The sequence below is a fragment of the Dasypus novemcinctus genome, chromosome 1, assembly GCF_030445035.2.
Source record: "Dasypus novemcinctus isolate mDasNov1 chromosome 1, mDasNov1.1.hap2, whole genome shotgun sequence".
NCBI lineage: Eukaryota > Metazoa > Chordata > Mammalia > Cingulata > Dasypodidae > Dasypus > Dasypus novemcinctus.
The window spans coordinates 116,273,588-116,298,012 of NC_080673.1; the positions used below are offsets into that span (position 1 = coordinate 116,273,588).

At 40.5% G+C, this 24,425-nt stretch overlaps 1 protein-coding gene across 4 annotated transcripts in view; it reads right to left on the bottom strand.

Annotated features, from left to right (window-relative positions):
* NUDT9 (nudix hydrolase 9) overlaps positions 1-23,968 on the bottom strand; it is an 85,058-nt gene extending 61,090 nt beyond the window's left edge. For 3 of the 4 annotated variants that reach the window (XM_058295782.1, XM_071215600.1, XM_058295776.1), the window contains exon 1: positions 23,797-23,968. The gene's annotated coding sequence lies outside the window, so the exon portion shown is untranslated. Of the gene's footprint in view, positions 1-5,750; positions 6,098-23,796 lie in introns of those variants that run through there. The other variant, XM_004463932.5, reaches the window with a different exon arrangement.
* Positions 23,969-24,425: the final 457 nt, after the last annotated feature.

The window sequence follows — 24,425 nt, forward strand, 5'->3', positions numbered from 1 at the left end:
TTACAGTTAAAAGGCCCTAAAGAGTTCACTCAAGGCTTCTTTCTTACCAAAGTCTGCTGCCACATGTTGAAGCAAGATGGCAGGCAATCTCTGCCTGGTCTCTCCTTCCTTCTTCCTCTTAAGGCTCCATGGGCCCAGCTTCTTATTTCAGCTGTAAACTGGCATAGGGCTCATCTCTCAGGGCTTCCTATATCAGTCTGGTGTAGGGCTGTTTGTTTCCAGGCCTTATCAGCCACTCAACTGCTCTGTTCTCTTCAACTGCAAACTATTAGGCAAATTGCTCGTCTCTCCCTGGGATGATGTGTTCCATACTGATGTGTTCAAATTAAAGCCATAATATTTACAGGTAATTTAATCAAGACATGTCAGCTAAATCTAATGCATTCAAAAGGGTATCACACGCAGAGGAATAGATTAGTTTACAAACATAATCTCTCTTTTGGGGATTCATAAATAATCTCAGACTGCCACAATATCCTCGGTTAAGTTTACTCCTAAATATTTGATTCTTTTAGTTGCTATTAAAAATGGAATTTTTTTTCTGTCTTCCTCCTCAGGTTGCTCTTAAGTAATGTATAGAAACACTTATGATTTCTGTGTATTAATCTTTTATCCCACTACTTTACTGAACTTGTCTATTAATTCTAGTAGCTTTGTTGTAGAGTTTTGGGGATTTTCTAGATATAGGATTATATCATCAGCAAATAGGGAAAGTTTTACTTCTTCATTTCTCTTTTATTTCTTTTTCTAAAATAATTTCTCTAGCTCCACTGTCTAGTACAGTATTGAATGACAGTAGTGACAGTGGGCATCCTTGACTTATTCCCAGTCTCTGTGGGAAAGCTTTCAGCCTTTCATCATTGAGTAGAATGGTGGCTGTGGGCTTTTCATATATGCACTTTATCATATTGAGAAAGCTTTCTTCTATTCCTGTATTTTGGAATGTTTTTATCAAGGAAGGATGCTGAAGACTTCCAGGTAGAGGGAGGATTAGATAGGTACAGGGTTCATTTCTGTCCCAGAAAAATAGCTAGAGGACAGGCAGAAACTGTTTGGAAAACTATTCTAGGGCTTAGGATACCAGGAGATGGTTAGACACCACCTGGAAGAGAGAGGGGAGACAGAAAAGAACCTCACCTGGATGGAAAAATCCCGAGAGTAAAGCTATAGCTGCAGCTGATGGTACCCATCCCCCTGGCCCTCAAAGCAAACATCAGTGGGTGCTCCAGCCCCTGGCCTGCTTTATTGGACTAAGGGGGCTGGAGGAGTCCTCGTCCCCAAGAAAGGTGAGAGGGAGAGACACAGCCTAGGGCAAATTCAGATTTTGGCCAGGGAACTTGGTCTGCCAGTCTGCTGAGTCAGAGAGGACACACCTCCAGGCCAAGTAGGGTGGACACATTGTTTGCCCTGAGAGCTAGAAGGGAGGTAAAGATAATTTGCCTTTTGAAACACTCTTCCTACCAGCTCTAGGATGGTTTTTTGAGGATGCAGGGGGAGGGAGGGTGCAGCTGGCCAAGGGGAAAATAATAATAAATAAAAGAGCCAATCTAGTGCCTTCCCTGTCCCCTCTCCAAAACCCTTGGAAACTAGCCTGCACCACATTACTATGATCATTGGTGTGCAGATGTCTGTTCGTGTCACTGCTCTCAGTTCTGGATTTATAAGTAGAAACGGTATTGCAGGGTCCCATGGCAAGTCTATATTCAACTTCCTTAGACTCTGCCAAACAGTCCTCCACAGTGACTGTACCATTCTACATTCCCACCAACAGTAAATAAGCATTCCTATCTCTCCACATCTTCTCCAACATTTACAGTTTTCAGGCTTTTTAATAGTAGCCACTCTAATAGATGTGAAATGATATCTCATTGTAGTGATGTGGGCTATGGGTGGCAGGCTCTTTGTCTCTTCAGAGATAATCTAAACTATCTGTGACTTGTGGGTGTGGGATGATGAAAGGCTGCAGTCCTGCCCTTGGGGAGCAGGAAACAGTTTAACAATGCAAGGTCTATAAACTTTAAGTATTCAGGGGAAATGCAAACCAAATATGCTAAAGGCTTATCTAGAATGTCTGGAGTCCATGCTAAAAGCTTACCTAAGATGTGGAAGATATATATGTTAATTGAAGCCTATTGAGAACTGAAACAAAGTGACCATTTGGCCTTTCCTCGCGATATAAAAGACATTTGAAAATCTTGTTCAGGGCTCGGGATTCAAACAGAAAGCTCCCGAGTCTGGCCGGCCGTCCGTCAATAAACCGTTTTTCCTTCTCAAAATCATTCCTGAGTCCTGGCCTCTCTATACACAAATAATTGAGCCTCTCTCAAATTCTACAACAGTAGTATTGATTTGCATATCTCTAATCGCTAGTGATGTTGAACATTTTTTCATGTGTTTCTTTGCCATTTGTATTTCTTCCTTGAACAATTGGCTTTTCAATTCTTTTGCCCATTTTTTAATCAGGTAGTTTGCCTTTTAATGGTGAGTTGTATGGTCTCTTTATATATCACGGTATTAAACCCTTCTTGGATATGTGATTTCCAAGTACTTTCTCCCATTAAGATGAATGCCTTTTCACCCTTTTGACAAAGTCCTTTGAGATGCGAAAGTGTTTAATTTTGAGGAGGTCTCATTTATCTATTTTTGTTGTTGTTGCTTGTGCTTTGGGTGTAAGGTTTAAGAAACGACTGTCTACCACAAGATATTGAAGGTGTTTTCCTGCATTTTCTTTAGGAGTTTTATGATTGTAGCTTTTATATTTAGGTCATTGATTCATTTTGAGTTAATTTTTGTATAAGGTGTGAAATAGGGGTCCTCTTTCTTTCTTTTGGAATGGCTATCCTGTTTTCCCAGCACCATTATTCGAATAGACTCTTCTGGCCAAGCTGGGTGGGCTTGAGAGCCTTGTCAAAAACCATTTGACCATAGATGTGAGGGTCTATTTCTGAATTCTCAATTCAGTTCCATTTTTCAGTCTGTCTATCTTTATGCCAGTACTATGCTGTTTTTACCACTGTAGCTAAGTAATATGCTTTAAAGTCAGGAAGTGAGAGTCTTCCAACTTTTCAGACATTATTGGCTCTTCAGAACCCATTACCCTTCCAAATTTAACTATTGGCTTTTTCTTTTAAGCATTGAATCTGTAAGTCAGCTTGGGTAGAACTGACATCTTAACCATATTTAGTCTTCCAATCCATGAGCACGGAATGTCCTTACATTTATTTAACTCTTCTTCAGTTTCTTTTACCAATGTTTTGTAGTTTTCTGAATACAGGAACTTTATGTCTTTGCTTAAGTTTATTCCTAAATATTTTACTGTTTTAGTCACTATTATAAATGGATGTTTTTTCTGATTTCTTCCTCAGATTGCCCATCAATAGTGTGTAGAAATGCTATTGATTTTTGCATATCAATCTTGTATCCTGCACTTTGCTGAACTCACCTATTAATTCTAGTAGCTTTGTTGTGGATTTTTCGGGATTTTCTAGATACAGGATAGTATCATCAATGAATAGTGAAAATTTTACTTCTTTCTCTACATTTTGCATTCCTCTTATTTCTTTTTCTAGCCTAATTGCTCTAGTTGGAATGCCTAGCACATCATTAAATAACAGTGGTGACAGTGGGCATCCTTGTCTTGCTCCCAATCTCAGTAGAAAAGCTTTCAGTCTTTCACCATTGAGTATAATGTTAGTTGTTGGTTTTTCATATATGTACTTTACCATGTTGAAAAAGTTTCCTTTTATTCCTAGCTTTTGAAGAGTTTTTATCAAGAAAGTGTGCTGTCTTTTGTCAAACGCCATTTCTGCATCAATCAAGAGGATCTTAATGAGTTTTCTTCCTCAATTTATTAATGTTGTTTATTACATGAATTGATTTTCTTGTGTTGAACCACCCTTGCATACCTGGGATAAAACCCACTTGATCGTGGGGTACAATTCTTTTAATGTGCTTTTGAATTCAGTTTGTAAGCATTTTCTTGAGGATTTTTGCATCTATATTCACTAGACTGATGGGTCTATAATTTCCTTTTTCATGGTATTTTTATCTGGTTTTGGTATTAGGTGCTGTTGGCTTCATAAAATGAGTTCAATGGCATTCTTTCCTGTGCAATTTTTTGGAAATGCTTGAGCAAGATTGGTATTAGATCATCTTTGAATGATTGGTAGAATTCACCTGTGATGCCATCTGGCCTTAGACTTTTCATCTTTGGGAGGTTTTGGAAACGGTTTCAGCATCTTCACTTGTGATTGCCTTGTTGAGGTCTGTTTCTTCTAGGATCAGTGTAGGTGGTTCATGTGTTTCTAGGTATTTGTCCATCTTGTCTACATTGTTTGGTTTCTTGGCATGCAGTTTTTTATAATATCCTTTTGTGATCTCTTATTTCTGCAGGGTCAGTGATAATATCCCCACTCTCATTTCTGATTTTATTTGCATCTTCTCTCTCTTTTTCTTTGTCAGTCTAGCTAAAGGTTTGTCAATTTTGTTGATCTTCCCAAAGGAACCGCTTTTGGTTTTCTTGATTTTCTCTATTGTTTTTTTGTTCGCAATTTCATTTATTTCTGCTTTGATCTTTACTATTTATTTCCTTTGGCTTGGTTTGGGATTAGTTTGCTATTCTTTTTCTAGTTCAAGTATGCAGTTAGATCTTCAAATTTTGTTCTTTCTTCTTTAATGTAAACATTGAGGGCTATAAATTTCCCTCTCAGCACTGCCTTTGCGGAGTCTCATATGTTTTGATATGTTGTGTTCTCATTTTCATTTGTTTCAAGATATTTGCTGAATTCTTTTCCAATTTCTTCTTTGACTCACTGATTATTTAGGAGTGTGTTGTTTAATGTCCATGTATTTCTGAATATTGCCTTTTTACATCCATTATTGATTTCCAGTTTTATGCCCTCATAATCAGAGAAAGTGTTTAGTAAAATTTCAATATTTTAAAATTTATTAAGACTTGTCCTGTGACCCAACAAGTGGTCTATCCTGGAGAAGAACCATGAGCACTTGAAAAGAATGTATATCCTTCTGTTTGTGGTGAAATGCTCTATAAATTTCTATTAGGTCTAGTTCATTTATCATATTATTCTCTGTTTCTTTATTTATCCTCTGTCCAGATGTCCTATCCAATACTAAAAGTGATGTACTGATGTCTACAACTATGACTGTAGAGGCATTTCTTTCTTTCTTCAGTTTTGCAAGTGTTCTGCTAAGGAAGAGGCAGAAACTCTAAATGCTATGCAAACACAGCCTAATTCAATCAAATAAGTTTCAGGTTATATCAAATGATTATAACAACTGAGCAATTATTTTTAAAAAGAGTAATAAGTAAAGACATAGGAGGGAAACGGACTTGGCCCAGTGGTTAGGGCGTCTGTCTACCACATGGGAGGTCCACGGTTCAAACCCCGGGCCTCCTTGACCTGTGTGGAGCTGGCCCATGCGCAGTGCTGATGTGCACAAGGAGTGTCCTGCCATGCAGGGGTGTCCCCCGCGTAGGGGAGCCCCACGCGCAAGGAGTGCACCCATGAGGAGAGCCGCCCAGCGCGAAAGAAAGTGCAGCCTGCCCAGGAATGGCACCACCCACACTTCCCATGCCGCTGACGACAACAGAAGCGGACAAAGAAACAAGACGCAGCAAATAGACACAGAGAACAGACAACCGGGGGAGGGGGGGGGATTAATTAAATAAATAAATCTTTTAAAAAAAAAAAAAGACATAGGAAAGAATGAAAGTATATACAACTACTCACCAGATCAGGAAGAAACCCAGCATCTGATGTCTCATGAGGCTAATCAGTCCTGATTGGAAAACGTCCCAGGCAGAACATCCCCTCCTGGGTGAAATTTAAACTGGCAGCTTGGGGACTATCTCTTTTAAGGGGTTCTGAACCTCAGAACTCCAATGAGTCTGGCAACTAGTGAGGAAAGACCTCATCGAAAGTTAACAAATCCCTCCGGCGGGGAGTGGGGGGGTGGGGAGCAGCCAGCCCTCCACAGGAGAGACATGGTGTCTCGAGGGGGTTTTGTTCTGTTCTCTTCATGGTTCACTGAACAGGAGCCTATAGGTTTTCAGCTTTTAGTTTTATAGGGGATACAAACAGGACATGTAAATGCCATATCTGGTAACTTGTTCCTTTTAAAGGTTTGTTTTTTGGTTAATAGGTGAGGGAGTTGCCTGCATAGCAACCTGACAGCATTCCAAAGGACAAAGGACAATTTAATCATTCACAGTTCTAGGCTAAAACAGCAGACTGTTGATTAGAAAGCTTATAAATTCACAATTCTTAATAATAATTTTCTTATAGTACATCAGCCAGTGTGTGCCTCGTGTATCCTGGGGAACTTTAGTTAGGTGCATAAATATTTAGTATAGTCATTCTTCTTTCTGAATTGCCCCCTTTTATTTTTATAGAATATCTTTTTCAAACCTTTTACTTTTCATCTGATTTTGTCCTTAAATTTGAGGTGAGTCTCTTGTAGAAAACATATAGATTGCGCATATTGTTGTGGGAAACTGGCTTACCTGTTCCTTATTGTAAATGTTACACCTGTTCTATTGTAGATGTTGCAGTTGTTCCCTATTATTGTAGATGATGTCGCAGTTCTAATAGCAAACACCTGCTTGGTAGTTTCCAATAAATACAAGATGGAAACTAAGGTCGAGGCTCTCAGTTCCAGAAGCTGTGAGTCCCCTGGTCCCATTTTTATCTCCTCACTTGTGTCTTTCTCTGTCCTTTATTTTCTAAAGTTCTGCGTTGCCATCCCTTCGAGCCAACCTATTGTGAGGTGATCACAGCAATTGGCACCCAACGTGGGCCGTGAAGGAAAGAAGGCTCACAGCATCATTTTTTTATCCATTCTATCAGTCTATGTCTTTTGATTGGGGTGTTCAAGCCATATATTTTACAGTAATAACAATCCATATTATTACCGTAAAGGCATTACTTACTTCATCCATTTTCCTTTGGCTTTCTGTTCTCATGTTGTGTTATTTCTGTCTTTTTACCCTTTAGTTTGCCCTTCCTAATCTTCATTGCTACACTTTTCTCCAAGTCTTTCATCCTTCTTTTTTCCCATTCAGGCTGCAGCACTTCCATTAGTAACTTGTAATTCTGGTCTTTTGGTAATAGATTCTATCCATTTTTGTCTGTCTGTGAAGGCTTTGAATTTACCCTCATTTTTGAAGGACATTTTTGCCAGATACAGATTTCTTGGCTGGCAGTTTTTCAGTACTTTAAATATATCATACTACTTTCTTCTTACCTCCATGGTTTCTGATCAGAGGTTGTACAAGATTCCCTTGTACAAAACACTTTGCTTTTCTCTTGCTGCTTTCAAATCCTCTTTATCTCTGATATTTTTCACTCCGAATAGTAGGTGTCTCAGGGTAGGTCTATTTGGATTTATTCTGTTTGGGATGTCTTATCCTTCTTGGCTATTGACATTTATGTCTTTTATAAGGGTTGGGAAGTTTTTGGTCATTATTTCTTCTAATATTCTTTCTTCCTCTTTTCCATTCTATTCTTCTGGAACACCAATAATGTGTATGTTTCTGTGTTTCAGGTTGTAATTCTATTCCGTGAGACCCTATTCCATTTTTTCCTATTCTCTCCTCTTTCTGTTTTCATGTCTTTTCTAGTTTATATGTTATGTCTTTGAAATCACTAATTTTGTCTTCAAGCACTTCAAATCTGCTCTTATATGCCTCTAATGTATTTTTAATCTCCTCCATCATACCTTTCATTCCCATAAATTCTGTTACTTTTCTTTGCAGGCTTTCAAATTGTTCTTTATGCTCACCCAGTATCCTCTTAATATCCGTTATCTTTGTTGTCATATTTTCTTTCAATTCTTTGATTTGATTTAGGAGCCTTTTATGATTATCATTGATTAGTTGTCTTAAATTTTGTATCTCTTAGGATATTCTGATATGTTCCTGTGACTGGGCCATCTTTTCCTGTTTTCTAGTATGGTTTATACTTTTTTGCTGATGTCTACACATCTGAATACATTGTTAGTGTATTTACTCCAATTGCCAAATTCTCTCACCTATTTTTTTTTTCTCACAGCTCTTCCTTGATATTTGGTTCAACTTATTCTAAGTCTTTAAAACTGCCCAGCTTAAGTTTTCAAAATCGGGCCAATGGATGCATCTCACCCTGCAGAACACCCACAATCTATGTCTCAGATTATGTACTGTTTTTCATTTCTTGCTTCATAATAAACTCTTTACTCCCTTGCCTACCCTGTGTCATGTCCTTAAATTATTTTATGTTACATAAGCCAAAAACCTAGAAACCCTATCCCAGAGCCCCCTGCCAGCATATTTAGTGAGCCAAGCCAGGAAACAAGGAGGCAAGTAATGCTCTCCACCCCTGCTGACGACTGGTGAGTTTTTAATTAAAGGCTGTCTGTGCCCTCTTTTGTTTTATTAGCGAGGCCCCTGAGATTACCTCTGGGTCATTTTATAGGCTATTTGCCTATAAGTCGCAGAATAGTCTCTACTTTTTAACGTGCCTCTTAATGTCAGGTTTAACCATGGAACTCGGGCCCTGGGAGTGGCCATGAGATGAACTTGCTCATGATATCTTCTAAGACCTCTGCCAAGTAGGCAAAAAAGGTCCCAAGCAGTCCCTTTCCTACTGGGAAAGCCCAGCTTAGAAGCTTCAGTCTGGGAACTGGACCCAGACATCTTCCCAGACCTCTAAGGCTTTGGGAACACCCAGAGATATAAGACTCCCAATCCCCAGAACCTGGGGGCAACAAGCAGGGCTATGGCCTCCAGGACACTGGCTGGGCAAGCAATCTATTCAACCAGGTCTAGCAGTGGTGTGCCACCAAGACCGACAAATACATTTATCCTCCCCTAGGATTATGGGAGGCTTCTAATTGGAACAACCTGCCTACTGATGGTCTAAAAAGGAAGAAGAATCTTCTGCCACACCACATGGCCGCAGTGTGGCCAAGAGTGACCTCTTCATGGGACCCTGAATTCCAGTTAAACCTGTATAAGAGAGGAGAGGACAGACAGATCTGAGGGTGAGAGGCCATGTAGTCATGTCTCCTTAAAGAGATGAGGAAACGTGTGGGGAGCCACCTGCTGTGAGGTCTGTTTACAGCCTCCAACTACATGATGAATCTCATAACTACTACAGCCCTGCCCCGCCATTCCCTTCTTCTTCTTCCTCCTTGTTTCTTTGTTCTCCCCCTCCCGCCACAACTCTGCCGACCACAGCAGCACGCATGTGCAAGGCGCGAAACTCTGCAGACTCGGCACAAACTTTCAGCCAATCCCCTCCATGGACGTCTGCCACCCGCGAGACCAGCCTACCACCTGTGGACACGTTCCCTCCCCTCAGTATAAATCCCCTTGTTCTACCCCCAATAAACGAGGCTTGATCAGAACCCTGTCTTGCCTCCATTCTTCTCTCAACTCCTGCCCCTACCCCTGCTTCTTCCCCCAGGCCCCTGGACTCGCCCCTGCCGGTTTCGGGCAGGTGGCACCCTACATGGATGGGACCTGGGGAAGAAGCAAGCCGATACAACAGAAAACCTGGCCAGGTGATCTACACAAACTCGGAAGACCTGAGAATTCTTGGGCGGAAGACCTGAGCACTCAGCTTGGGCGGAAGACCTGAGCAATCGGCTTGGGCGGAAGACCTGAGCCCTTGGCTTGGGCGGAAGACCTGAGCTCTCAGCTTGGGTGGAGGAGACCTTCAGAGGACTGCCTATCTTCTTGAAGACTGTCTCGGTGAGTGATCGGCAATAATGGGGCAGGGATCCTCTAGTAATAGTTCCCTTTTCCTATCCGGCCTGCAGGCCGCGCTTAAGACGAGAGGAGTAAAGGTTAATATTAAAGAACTCTCTAAATTCTTTGCCTTCCTCCAAGAAATTTGTCCCTGGTTCCCCCAGAAAGGTACTATTGATGAAGAATGGTGGCGCCGTGTAGGTAACGCCTTACAGGACTTTTACAAAACCTTCGGCCCTAAAAGGGTCCCCGTTACTGCTTTCAGTATTGGTCTGTAATTAATGAGCTCCTAGCCGCGTGCCATTCCTGTTCCCAAGCGGCTGAAGTGGTAAAACAGGGCAAAAAGCCTCTTTGTCCGCCGCTTTCTCTTTCCCCTCCTATACAAGACAATGAAGCCCTCTGCCCTCAGCCCTCACCTCCTTTTCCTCAGGCCGCGAAATCCTCTAGCGGCCCAGGTTCAGTCTCTATTGCTATAGAAAGTGATAATGAAAGTTCCCCTTCCGAGGACGAAGAAATTAGCTCTAACTCACGCCCAAGACCTAAAAGTGAGCCCCCAGGAGGCTATCCCCTCGCATCCCAAGCCTCGGCCCCTGCAGATAATCAAATAACTCATTATCCCCCGCCCACCGCACCAACGCCCGTTCCCCCACCTCTTTATCCCGCCCTTCCACCCTCTCTGCTCCCCGGAGACTATCCCCCCGCACCTCAAGACCCGCCTCCCCCGCCCCCCGCTTTTCTACCCCCTCCTACGTTTCAGTCACCACCTCCTGCCTCCTTTCCTGTCTCTGTGCCTCCAGATATTAACGCTCAATTGCGCGCTGAAGTTTCCACCCTAACTGCTCAGTTACTGGAAAAGAACCGCTTTTTAGAACAGCGTAACTCCCTTCTCCATCAACTTGCCTTGCGGCCCCTCCATTTGTAAAGCAACTTGCCTTTGAAAATGCAAATGCGGCTTGTCAGGCCCCGGTTAGACCTTATAGAAAGAAGGAGAACTTGTCTGGTTACATCAGGCTTTGTTCTGAAATTGGCCCCGCCTACCAACAAGGCCTTGCTACGGCAAAAGCTTTTACAGCTGCAGTAAAAAGGTCGCTGTCAGTCCCAAACCAACATGCAGGGTCAACCTCTCCCTCCCCATCAGGGAAACAGGAGACAAGGACAGTCACAGGCCCTGAAACCAAAACAAGCTTATGAGGCAATCAACTTTCTTCTGGCAAACGCCAGCCCCTTTCACAACTTTTCAAACTCCCTGCTGTCTACATGACAATGTAGCTCTGGGCTAGTGAAGGCTAATATAGTTAATCAGCTGGAAAGAGAGAAATGTGGCAACATTTGTGTTTTATTTTGTTTCCATTCTAGTTCTGATTGGGCTTGCTTGACCAAGATAATAAAATTGGTACCAAGTTTTTATCAAGGTCTAAAGGAAGTTTTCAGTTTTAAATCAATAGTTTTCTCCAGAACTTCAAGTCTCAGTTTAATCTTATAGTAATAATCCAAAAATGTGTGTTAATGGTCTGTCTAAACTGCAAAATGACAACTTAACTACATTTATGCTGCTCAAGTTATTTTAACTGATTGCTGATAACTAATAAAAATGTTTCCAAGCACAAGCTTGCATATTACAGGCGACATGAATTCCAGAAGAAATCTTAAGAGGTACAATCTAAGATGTGCTAGATAACAGAGGATTTAAAAGCAGCTATACCAAGAAAGTAAGAATTATGAGTCGATTGTAAATAAATTGTATGTTTCTGTTAATGTGTTGAAATTGTTTTGTGTTTGTCTGTCTGTTCATTCAGTGTCAGTGTATAATGTGATACCTCCAGATGGTAAATATAAATTACTAGAAATTTTTAAAAGAGCTCTGTTCAAATGGCCAAAAATTAAATAAGCGCTTATATTAATACTTAAGTTTATTATATTAATACATAAGTTTAAATGTTATCTACAATGATAAAAATTGTAAGTCTTGATTAACAAAATTACTATGCCTTTTCATAAAAAATGGTTCTTGCCTAGATTGAAATGAATAACTTATTTTTCTTCACAGGATAATATGAAGAATGTAAAACTTAAATGAATATTTGGTTAAAAGTTTGTGAAAATGCTAACTGAAATTTAATAAGTTTTGCAAAAAGGCGTATTTTATCCTAAAGTAGGATGGCTAATTTTTCATAAACTCTTGGAACTTAATTTGCATGTGGCAAGTTGTAGGAGGTATTGTGATAACTTTAAGTAAGGGAATGTGTTCTGTAAAGATAAAATTTGTCTAAAAATGATATAATTACAGTCTATATGGTTATAAATAATTATAAAAGGTCTTATGAAGCATTGTTTACATTAAAGTGTTTAAGTGGCTAATTCCAAAAGGCCATTATTAAACAAACCTGAACTAATAATAATAATAACAATAATAAAAGGTAATTTTATAACAGGAAAGATTGACAGCAGCCAGCCTCCCTTCACAACTTGCTTCTAGAAAACTGTTTCTGATATTACATGCTACTAAGTATTTAAAGAAAAGTTCATTATTTTAACAAGCTTGTTTAGTGTTCACGGTGTTATGTTATAAAAGGTTTGCTTGATAACTTTGTATGTAGGCTATATGGAATGTGTTTTTATTATTAAGGAAACAGAAGATGATTTTGTCCTGAGATAAAATGGTTGATTATTGGAAAGAGTAGAGTGTGGGACAAAACCTGACTGAATACTGAAAGTGCAGAAGGTTGGTGGAAAAGGAATTTTTACAGTTAAAGTTAAATAAAATTTAATGGGTCTATCTATAAAATTTTAAAGGCTAGTATCAAGTAGTATGCTGATGCAAAGTTAAAAATTTTTATTCTTTCTCAAGGCCTCTCATCATTAATCTGTTTTGGTAAAAGTTCTTATCCTCAATAATCAGTATACAAAGAGGTCTGTCTTGTCAAGATAGCTTCTCGTGCTTCTTGTGCTTATCGTTTCCTCGGTGTTCCAACAGGGGAAGGTTTTGTCTCTTTTGAAGGAACGTAATGTTCAGGACTGCTTTCTCGAAACCAGATCCTGAACAGTAGCCTTTTGTTCCAGACTAATTGTAGGAGATTTGTTCTTTTGCCTTGAAAGAAAAATTAAAGTGATGGTTGAGTTCATTTAATATGTTGTGAGTTAAATGAAAGGTGTTTTACAGTGTCACAAAATTAACAAGTTTTTCTTTCCTTTAACCCTCTATTAATTAAAGCTGTATAAATAAAAGGTTTCTATAAATGCTTAAAGGTGTATAAAGTTACCAATATTTTCAGCATAATATTAAAGAGAAGTACAGTGTGGTTATTCATGGTTTTAATTATTATAAAAGAGTATGTGTCACAGAAACAACCTCTTATCATAGATTAAAGTAACAACACTAGTAGCAGCAATCCCAAACACTGCTAGTTTGTTGCAAAAGGTTAAAGTCCAGCTGTATTGCTACCACTTTGTTTTAAAACTGGCTAAGACTTTCTTTAGTGTCTTCTTACACAAATCAAGCCAGCTGCATTCCTCTATCTATAAAAAACCTAACAATGAACTTTTGCAGTGCTTTTCAGGACTATGTGCATAGCCCAACCATATTGTACAGTATTTACTGATAGTAATAGTAATAAAAAAGCAGCATACGTTACTTCTTGAAAAGAACAGGCTTGGCAGAACCCATTCACGTCTGCTCAGCGTACTGAACTTGCTGCCATCATTAAGGTGTTAACAATATTTAAGCAACCTTTGAATGTTGTCTCTAATTCTGAATATGTATGCCTTACTGTTAAGCATATTGAAATAGCTCATATCTTTGCTACTAATGAGTTATCTCAACTTTTCGCTGACTTGCAACATCTCATTAGGTTAAGACCTATTTACATTACTCATATACGCTCTCATACCTCTGTGCCTAGTCCTATGACAGCAAATAATGCTCAAGCTGATTTATTGGTAGGGTGTTTACAAAGTGCTCGTGATTACCATGCTTTAACTCATATTAATGCTAAAGGCCTGCGAAATAAATATCAAAAGTTAACAAGACTATAGGCACAAGAAATTATTCACATTTGTCCTACTTGTGGACCACTAACAGCAGTGCCTTTTCAGGCTGAAACTAATCCCAGAGGCCTAACTCCTAATCAATTATGACAAATGGATGTTACTCACATACCATCCTTTGGTAAATTACAATATGTTCATGTTTGTATTGACACTTATTCTCATTTTTTGTGGGCTACTGCTCAAAGTGGGGAACGGTTTCATCATGTTCGCTCACACCTCTGGTCTGCTTTTGCTGTAAGGAAATGCCCTCTAAAAATTAAAACTGATAATTGACCTTCTTACATTAGTAAATCCTTTGAATCTTTGTTTAAAATATGGTATTGAACATGTTACCAGCATTCCTTATAATCCTACAGGTCAAGCCATATTTGAATGCAGCCATCATACCCTAAAAACTATGATTTTAAAACAAAAAGGGGGAGATGATGGTATTATGACACCAAAAGATTAATTAGCAAAAGCTTTATTTACTTTACATTTTCTTAATGTTTATAATTCATTAACACCTGTGGAATGTAACTTAGAAAATGTCAAACATCTACAGTAGACACAGGAAATGAAGATCAACCAATATTCTAGAAAGATATTTTAAGCAATGAATGGAAAAAAGGCAGGATTAAAGTAAGGGGGTGAGGCTATGCTCTTATCATTTCAGAAAATGGAGAACAAATTTAGTTATCTGTGAAAAGGATTAAACCCCAGAATGAAGAGATGGAGTCTTCTACAACTTCTAATGATGGTGATCGTAAGTAATAAGGAAGCTGCCAGTAATTACACTTATTAGGCCTATATACCTAACCCCCCATTACTTAGAGTGTTAACCTGGAAAAAGCCATTCTTTCATATACATCTAAATAAAACCCATATATTCCCTAAACCAATTGATAATCGATTGCCAATTAAACCATATAAAGAAAAAGAATCGATAATCTCATATTACCATTTGATTATCAACCCTTATGCATTAGTAACCATCCTTCCTGTATGTAGGTTAAAAATCGGGCCATAATTATCTTTAAAAATAATAATACTCAGTTTATTGTGATTTTATTTCCCTCTTCCAATTTATTCATGACCAAAAATCCTACTTATGATTGTCCGCAAAAAGACAGTAGGGATAAAGAAGGATGGCAAGAGTGCCATATAGGAAGAGGATCTGTCATTTTTTAATGATTCCTATGGAATAGTGTGGGAAAGTGCCCCTATGGGGAGTCCCATTGAATATAATGACAGATTTATTTGGCATGGTCTAAATAGTAAAGGACAACAAAAAATAATTTTTACTAAAAATTGTATTTGGAAACAGAAAGGGAAATGGATCCTTTCTCCATGGTGTAATATGACATCTATACATAAACAAAAGAATTTGTGGAAAGTTTTTCTAGGAATAGCTCCTACTATAGAATGGATTGGGAATAATAGTAAGAATGGTCAATATCTGCATTTAAATCAAATTCATCATCTTCAGGCATGTGTAAGAGATCCTTATGTATTTGTGGTTGGAAAAGTAACTATAACCCCAAAATGCTCTATTCTATAAAAATGAGGCCTTGCATCCTAGTCGCCATTACCCTGCAACTAACATACTATGGAGAAGGCAAACTAAAAAATTTTACTATCCCCATCTGTGTCAAAGAGAGCCACCTTCCTCCCTATATTGGTAAAAAAATTAGCCTCACTGGTTCAGTCACTGCAGCTGCCACAGCACGTGGTGCTCTTGGTCATGGCCTCATCAGCCTGCAATACTTTAAACAACAACGACAAATTAGCCTAGAATCCAGTGCACAGTCTCTTGACTCTCTGCAGCGGCAACTAACATCCCTCACCCAAGTAGCCTTACAAAACCGTAGGGCCTTAAACTTACAGCTGAAAAAGGAGGAACCTGCCTTTTTCTCCAGAAGGAATGCTGCTACTATATAAATGAATCTGGTATTGTTGAGCAAAATGTTAAGAAATTGCAAGAATTGCGGGAAGGAATACTGCCCTCCCAATCAACCTCCTCCTTGTCTGCCTGGCTCACCTCTCCCCTCGTAATGTGGCTAGGTCCCCTCCTCAGCCCCCTAATTGCTCTCCTTTTAATCTGTGCACTTGCACCTTGCCTTCTTAAATTCCTCTAAGAAAGGATGAAGCAAATCTCTGCCCACGTGATGTTTCTTGCCGCTGTTCGTCAATACCAGCCTATCCAAACCAAAGAACAAACAACCAACCTTTAAATATGCAAATCTCTTGTGTTGCCTCATAGCCAACCTGTACCCTAATGGCGTTTTCTTGCCTGTCCTCTCTGTCCACAGTCACAACATCGCAGCTAACCCTTCTCTGTTTAATTAATATCGCTGAACAGCTTCGGTAAGGAGAACAGCTTCAGTGAGTTTAGTGGCTCAAACGAGCAGCAGGTGCCCTGGCCAAACAAGACCAGGGCGGGTATGGCCTCACCCACTAATCTCAGTACATCATGCATGTCATGCGCAGTGAAAAGCTCCTCATTATAGCTTGCTATATTTTCAAGGTCATTTGTCGCTGAGGCGCTGGACAATGACGGGCAACTGGGCTGACCCATCAGTCAACCTAAGACAGGGACGTGGCCTTTCGCTGCCACGTTTCCCAATGACAGGTAAGACTGGTCACTTAACAGGTGCAGCCCCGACCTAAGACAGGCACAGCCCCCCTCAGTACGGGAGCACCTTGCAGCCGCACGTCACCACTGGGCATAAGCCCTGCCCTAACGTGAGCCATCGCCAGCTGTTCTTTTCTTCAGTTCATAACATATTAAACAGAGAAGGGGGACCTGTGAGGAGCCACCCGCTGTGAGGTCTGTTTACAGCCTCCAACTACATGGCGACTCTCATAACTACTACAGCCCTGCCCCGCCATTCCCTTCTTCTTCTTCCACCTTGTTTCTTTGTTCTCCCCCTCCCGCCACAACTCTGCTGACCACAGCAGTACGCATGTGCAAGGCGCGAAACTCTGCAGACTCGGCGCGAAACTCTGCAGACTCGGCACGAACTTTCAGCCAATCCCCTCCGTGGACGTCTGCCACCCGCGAGACCAGCCTACCACCTGTGGACACGTTCCCTCCCCTCAGTATAAATCTCCTTGTTCTACCCCCAATAAACGAGGCTTGATCAGAACCCTCCATTCTTCTCTCGACTCCTGCCCCTACCCCTGCTTCTTCCCACAGGTCCCTGGACTCGCCCCCGCCGGTTTCGGGCAGAAACGTACTACCAAACTAGTCGATTTTATTTTTTTTAAGATTTTTTTTTTTTAATTTCCTTCCTCTCCCCTCTCCCCCAGTTGTCTGCTCTCTGTGTCCATTCTCTATGCGTTGTTATGTGACCGCTTCTATCCTTAGCAGCAGCACAGGGAATCTGTGTGTTTTTTTGTTGCATCATCTTGTGTCAGCTCTCCGTGTGGGCGGCGCCATTCCTGGGCAGGCTGCACATTCTTTCGCACTGGGCAGCTCTCCTTACGGGGCGCACTCCTTGCGCGTGGGACTCCCCTATGCAAGGGACACCCCTGCGTGGCACAGCACTTCTTGCGCGCATCAGCACTGCGCGTGGGCCAGCTCCACACGGGTCAAGCAGGCCCAGGGTTTGAACCGTGGACCTCCCATGTGGTAGGTGGACACCCTGTCCATTGGGCCAAGTCCACTTCCCACTAGTCAACTTCAAATAAGGTCAGTTAGTCAAAGGCAGAAACTCAGCCTTATTTCAAAGAAAGCTGGTAGAGGCGATAAAAATAATCCTATCTCTAGAGAATGACAGATCCTCCTAAGAACTCCAGGCTGCCTTGAATATAAACTTTCCTGGGTCCCCAAGCCCTTTTAGAAACAGCCTTCTCAGTTTTCAACAACAGAGACAAAGATGGACAACGTAAGAAACAGCGGGTGCAGGGTCCGGGGCAGGCTCACCTTTTAACTGCCATTGTTAAAGGCACCAGTTACCTCAGAGTTACCGAATCCAGGCTCCTCATCAGTAGGAACCTGGCTCCAAGTTGCCTCACCACATGGACTGCTAGGGCCTTGCCGCAGGGGAGGACAGAAGCCACGCCTGAACCATCAACCAGAGGCAGTAGGTGACCCTTGATGGGGCAGGTATTATTGTTAACTTCTTAATTAATATGGAAGCCAATTACTCAGTCCTGGCTTGCACTCCAGACACTTCCTAGCTTTGGCTGTGTCTAATAAGGGGCATGAATGGGGAATCAAGAGCTAGCCCATTTACTAAACCTTTCCCCTGTAAAATAAGGGTCCTCTTCATATGCCATCAATTAAGATTTAAAAAGAAAAAAGCTTCCTGGCTATTCCTATTAGCCTATTTCCTTGTAAAACTCCAATCCTTCCAGCAAAAAAAAAAAAAAAAAAGCCTCACAGGGCTTTACCATTTGCCGGTAGGTAACTAATGGGATGCAGTTCCCAGCGCAGCCCCAGTTCATGTCTCACAGAGGCAGGGCTGAACCCCTTAGCTCTATACTCAGCAGCTGCCCAAGGCTTTTCCTGGAAGAATGAAGCTGGAGGGTCCTGCACAAGGTTTCTGCCATAGATAGACACTGGGAGCTTTGCATCTAGGTGATTCTAAAGTCAGGTCTTTTACCTATGCTAAGTGTGTAAAATTCTCTCTTCTGTTCTAATCTGTGCTTAACTTTGTGATTAACTTTTTAAATCTGCATTTAACTTTTAATCTGTGTTTAATGTTGTTAGTTTGGTCATGCCTAGGAATTTGTAAATCAGATTTAGGGTTTGCCTGTTACAAATAGGATAACAGTGAAAGGTAACCTAAAATGTCAATACTGTCTTGCAGTTGGGTTTGATGTATAATACACAAATGAAATTGTTCAACTGCTGGAAAAGCAGAATAAGGTAGCAAAGTCATTACTAATAAAATAGTTTTAGTTGCTTAGTTAATAAATGAAAGTGCCCAGTTTCTTCTAAAGTGAAAACTAGAAACTGTAACTAAAAGTTAAGATAAGTAATATTAGTGAGTTGTGTGTTTCACTGTATATCTTCATACATCAGGATGGTAGTATCAAGTTAACAAATGAAAATTCTTAAAAGAGCTCTATTCAAATTGTTAAAAATTAAATAAATTCTTCCAATGCCAGAAATTAAGAACCATAGTTTGCTATGGGGGGAGGAGTGGGGTGAGGGGGGTGGGGCATATGGGGACCTCATTTTTTTTTAATGTAACATAAAAAAAATAGACAAAAAAAAACACCATAGTTTGTTCTATAATTCCCCAATTTAAGCCTTTTAACAGCCATAAAATGAGGGTGGTTAATAATCCAATTGTCAAATTTCAGTAAGCAAAGGAAAAGTTTTTGAAAGCTATGGAAAGGTCTTTTATAAATTATGACTAAAACAAATTATAACAATTATAATTATTCCAGAACCTAGCAGACAGTATGCTTTTAAAGTTATTCACAAATTTAGAATTGTATTGAAGAAAAGTTTTAGCCACCTGTGAAGGAAGGATAAAAGAACATTCCTTGCATAAACTATAATGGTTTCAATTTTATTTAGCTTGGGTGTTATCTCCCTAGGTTTATTGAATACTAATTTAAAAATGAGCATTATTTGTATTAATAATATTTATTATGTATTAAATCTTTAAGATGAAAGTCACAATTTGTGTTTACTGAAATATGGGTCTGTCCTAAAGTGAAATGGCTGGTTTTTGCAGAACAGAACAGAATAAGGAATGTACAACAGGACTTTTAAATAGATAGGGGTAGATTTCATTGGTTGCTAATTGTAATTTAATATGCTTGCTTAAATGTAGGATGACTAGTCTATGTGGTTATGGTTTCTTATAGGAAGTTTATAAAAGCATTGTCTAATCCAAAGTACTTTAATGGCTAATTCCAGGGCACCATTATTAAATAGAAACCTAAATTGATAGCAGTAACAAAAAGCAGGTTCTTAATAGAGGACCCTGTCAGAAGCCAAATGCAATAACTGAAAATACATTTGCTAGCAAGGCTTTGGTCCCACCCTTGGTAGTGCAGGGAAATTCTGTTCCTTCTCAGGCCCTGGGAGGCCCTGACATTGCCTTGGGACCCACAAGGCTGTTTGCTGGTAAAGACAGAATTGTTACTTAATGGACTTTTAATGTATGGTTTATCTGTGAAACTCCCTGGCAGTGGCCATAAAATGGGACTGCTTAATAGGCAAGCCCGCCCCTTTTCCAGGAAGAGTCACGTGCAGCTTGGTGGATTCCTTCCGGAACCTAGGTTCCGCCATCTCCTCACTTCAGGGATGCCTCATGGCAAGGGCTTATTATTCCCAGATGCTGGGAACTAAAGCAGCAATTCTAAACACTTACTCTAAACATCCCTCAAGACCTGAGAGGTTTGGGCACTTTGGTTTGGAGGGTAAAATTTAGTCAGACTCAGAGTCTGGGATGCCAGACAAACTTTTCTCCATTTTTCCTAGAATAATGGGTGCAGCTCTAGCACTGTAGCATCCCAGACCTTGCCCACTGAAGGGCTGAGAAGGAGAAACTGATCTTCTTCAGTAATACTGCATGGCTGCAGTACAGCCTTGATAAACCTATCTTACAGTTAGACCTCCTGTGTAAAAGGGAAGGGAAGCAGTAGGAGATTCCATACATCCAATTCTTTATGGCTCTATATCAGAACACAAGTTTAAACAGGTCTTTGAGTTTGTGTTATGCTCAGGAAGTGAAACAGCCCCAAGAAAAGAGAGAACCTGAGAAGGAGGTTCTCTCCTTAAAGCTCCAAACTTAAGTGTCCCTTGGACTCACCTCCAGCCTCAGCACCTGCAGTTTATGCTCACATAGCTAGTCTAGCAGGAGTCACCAGGAGTGGGGCATCTTTTCACCCTACAAGGGGACGACTGAGAACAGCCTCTGCTCATTAAGGGAAGTAGCAAATGTAGATATAGGAACAATTAGAGTCCATGTTCCCTTCTCCCCAACAGATTTAGCTCAATGTGAAAAAAACAAAAAACCAGTGGGGCAGTTTTCAGAGGACCCAGCTAAATCTATGGAGGAATTCAGTAAATTTAGTTGACTGTAAATTTTGAGCTAACATGGGGAGATATGCACGTTCCATGTACTGCAACCCCGATGTTGGTGGTAAAGGAAGATAATCTTGATTCCACTGGGAATCTTAGATTTTCAAAAAATAATGGAGAATGTTTTTCCTGTACTGCTAAAGTAAAATACCTGTTAATTAATGTAATCATGGTAAAGGTATAGAAGTAAAGTACTAAAAAAGTTAAGTTCGTTTGATAAATGTTATATATTACATTGGAAGTGTTTAGAAAAGTGCATAAAAACTAAGAGATAGATTTCAATATTGTCAAACTCTCATGCATTCAAAATAGGCCTTCAGTATACTGCATGTTGTCTCTCCCTTTGAGTTATTGGCTAGGTTGGTCACTGACCTTAAAACAATAAAGGTATCTACCACATCTCTAGTTATGGTCCTGAAGTAGATGGAGAATATATTGTAGCTACAGATTATTGGTGCAGCTGGTTTTGGCTTGATATGGCCAGATTTACAATGGGCATTGCCTCTGGACTGGCTTTGTTTAATAATGTTGAAAGGGCGCTATGCATCAAGCCAGTGAAACACTGGAACTTCCCTCCAAGGGCCAACAGTACTGCAGCATACTGGCTGTGTGAAGTGGAGCAATTATTACCAGAGTAGTGTGAGTAAAACTTAAACAAATAAAATTGGCATTATGGCCTTCTCCCATGGAAAGACAAACCTGGAACTTAGATCTATTAACTACAACTCAAAGAGGATCTTGTGCATTGATGGTACTAAGTATTCTATGAGTCAGCCAAAAGGAGTGCTGATGCAAAATACCAGAAACCTCTTGGCTTTTATAAAGGGTATTTATTTGGGGTGGAAGGTTACAGTTGCAAGGCCCTAAAGAGTCCAACTCAAAGTCACTTCCTTACCAAACTCTGTTGCCATGTGTTGAACCAAGATGGGGGGCAATATCTGTGAGGGTTCAACCTTCCTCTTCCTCTTAAGATTCCATGGGCCCAGCTTTTTTGATCTCAGCTGTAGGCTAGAGGGCTTGTTTCTTTCCTGGCTCAGCTGCTCTGTTCTCTTCACAAGGTCTGCTGTAGACTATCAGGCTCTTCTCTCTTCCCAGGGCCCCTTCCATGTCTATGGAGCTCTCTTCCTCGCTGCTCTTCTCCATATATCTACTACTGTGTTCTTAACTGAGCATCCATTTATATAGCCCACCAAGGGGGCAGGGTCTCAACCCTGCATGCCCTAATGATTTGGTAAAATCAAAACCCTAATCTTGATTTAATAAAGTAAAAGTGAAACCTTGGTATTTAACACAATCAAAGGGGTATCATGCCTAGAGGAACAGACCAGTTTACAAATATAATCAATATTTCTTTTTGGAATTCATAATAATATCAAACTGCCACAAATATTATACCTGTGTTCCTCATCAATATAATAACATTTCCTATTCTAGATCATATGCAAAGGGATATTTAACATGCTAGAAGTCCTGGTAAATTTAATTCATTTTCTAAGTAATTCATGAATGTTCCTAAGATAAAGGACTAACTCTCTTAAGTATTGTCTTTATTTTGCTCACCATATGCTTGTCTTGTTGTTACCCATACTGTCTTTGTGAGTTTATGTAAAGAGTAGTACCTCTCTTCATACCTCTCCTTGCTGTCCTAGGCATAACCACTACCATGGGAACTGGGGTTGGAAGTTTACACCCAAACCCAGCAAATCTACCACAACCTCTCCCTAGAGTTAACCAACAGCATAAAAGAAATCAAGGAAAAATGCTGATTCCCATCAACTTTGGGAGCATGCAGCCTCTGAAGTCACCTGGCCTTTTTCACTCTCATCATCCACTATATCATGGCTTTCCCCCTTTTTGGGCCTGCTTACCATCTTTTTCTTTATCCTTTTTAGTAAGACCGTGTATCTTAAATTCTAACTAAGTTTATTTCTTCCGGAATCAATGCCATATTAGTCATGCAGAGATTTTATCCAGCTCAAGCCATGGTGCTAGACTCATCTTGTCTCAACCACAACAGAATAGCCAGAGGCTTTTACACCTTGTCAGATAGGGCCTATTCCCCCTAAACAGTGGGAAACAGTTACAGAAGAATGATTATCACACTTTAGCTCTCCCTTAAGAGTAAGGATGTAAGCTCTCTGAGGGAAACTTAAGGCAAATTAGTTTAGGGAAAGGGAAAATGAGTCACAGCTGAGACCTGGAAAAAACATGATCCCAAGACATATGGCCATGAAACCCCACCTAAACCCGGCCCTCCCTCTCTCCCCCCTAGGGAAAGATCGTCACCAAGAATAAAACTGGAAAGATCCCGCAAGACCCCAGCCATGAGAACCCCATTAGGACGAAGGATCCCATTTGGAATGAGAATCCCATTTGGGATCAAGGAAAAGGCCCGGATGCCTTCAAAAGGCATCACTCCAGCCCGCTGAAAACTAACAGGTAGAATAACCAATCAGAACAACAAACAGCTGGGGCCCCTCCCCAACATTATGAAGAGAGGGGAATAAGGGTTTTAAAAGGCCTGCAATCTGTTTCAGATTGTGTCCTGTTTTTCATTTATTGTTTCTTAATAAACTCTTTACTCCTTTGCCTACCAAAAAAAAAAAAGGGCCAGGGGCTCCCTAATAGGGCACAGATTGTCTCCCAGGAGTTAGGTACAGAGGGAACCAAAAGCAGATTTCATCCATGAAATTTCCAGACCAGCCAGCATATGGCATTAGTCAGCGCACCTTTCCACTGAGGTATTTGAATCTCTGCTTTCTTGTGTTTTGGTCTGGCCAGAGCCAAGATTCAAAGAAGGTTCTGCTGGCTAAATTCACTGAAGAGAAGCCCCCATCCCCGCCCCTCCCCCCTTTTCCCTTGTAACAGCTGATAGGGAAGCAGATGTCTGTTTCCCTCTCAGTCAAATGCAGTGAGCCAGGGGTTTTACCACAGCTTAATATTACTATCTTGTGGGGGTTTGGTTACTCACATTTATGGTTTTGGGTTCTTCATCTCTCTGTCCCTCACCCTCTGGGAGTTGTGTAGCATTGTCCTCATCTGCTGATCCCCAAAACAGGTCCCTCAAAAAGATTTTGGCTCTTTCTCTGTTGTTTTTATGAGAGTTGAGCCCTGCCTGCCTACTCCATTGCCATCTTCCCACAATTCAGTGGTGATATTGTGACAATGCTCTTGCATAGTTTGTAACCGATGTTTCACAACAATGCAAGGTGTTGGTGGTGGGGAGATGTATGGGAAACTTGTATGATGATATGCATGTTTGTTTTGTAAATTCATAAATTTTACTATACATTTATTGTTTATGTACATTCATGTATGAATGATATACTTCAATAAAATTTTATTTTAAAAAAAGAGATCAGTCTATCAGTTTCTTGTCCTTATTCTAGTTTCTTCTCTGGACATTGGTCTCCAATGCATGATTGTTTTTACCATTGCACAATAGCCACAGATTTGGCAGCTCTCAGAGGACTTTAGCTTCTGCTTCCAGTGTTTATGAAAGGGCAAAGAACTCTCAAAGGTTATGGCAGGCAGGCAGATAATTAAAACACAGTAAACAAACAATTAACCATAGGTCCAGCATAGGACAAAGTGTTTTGA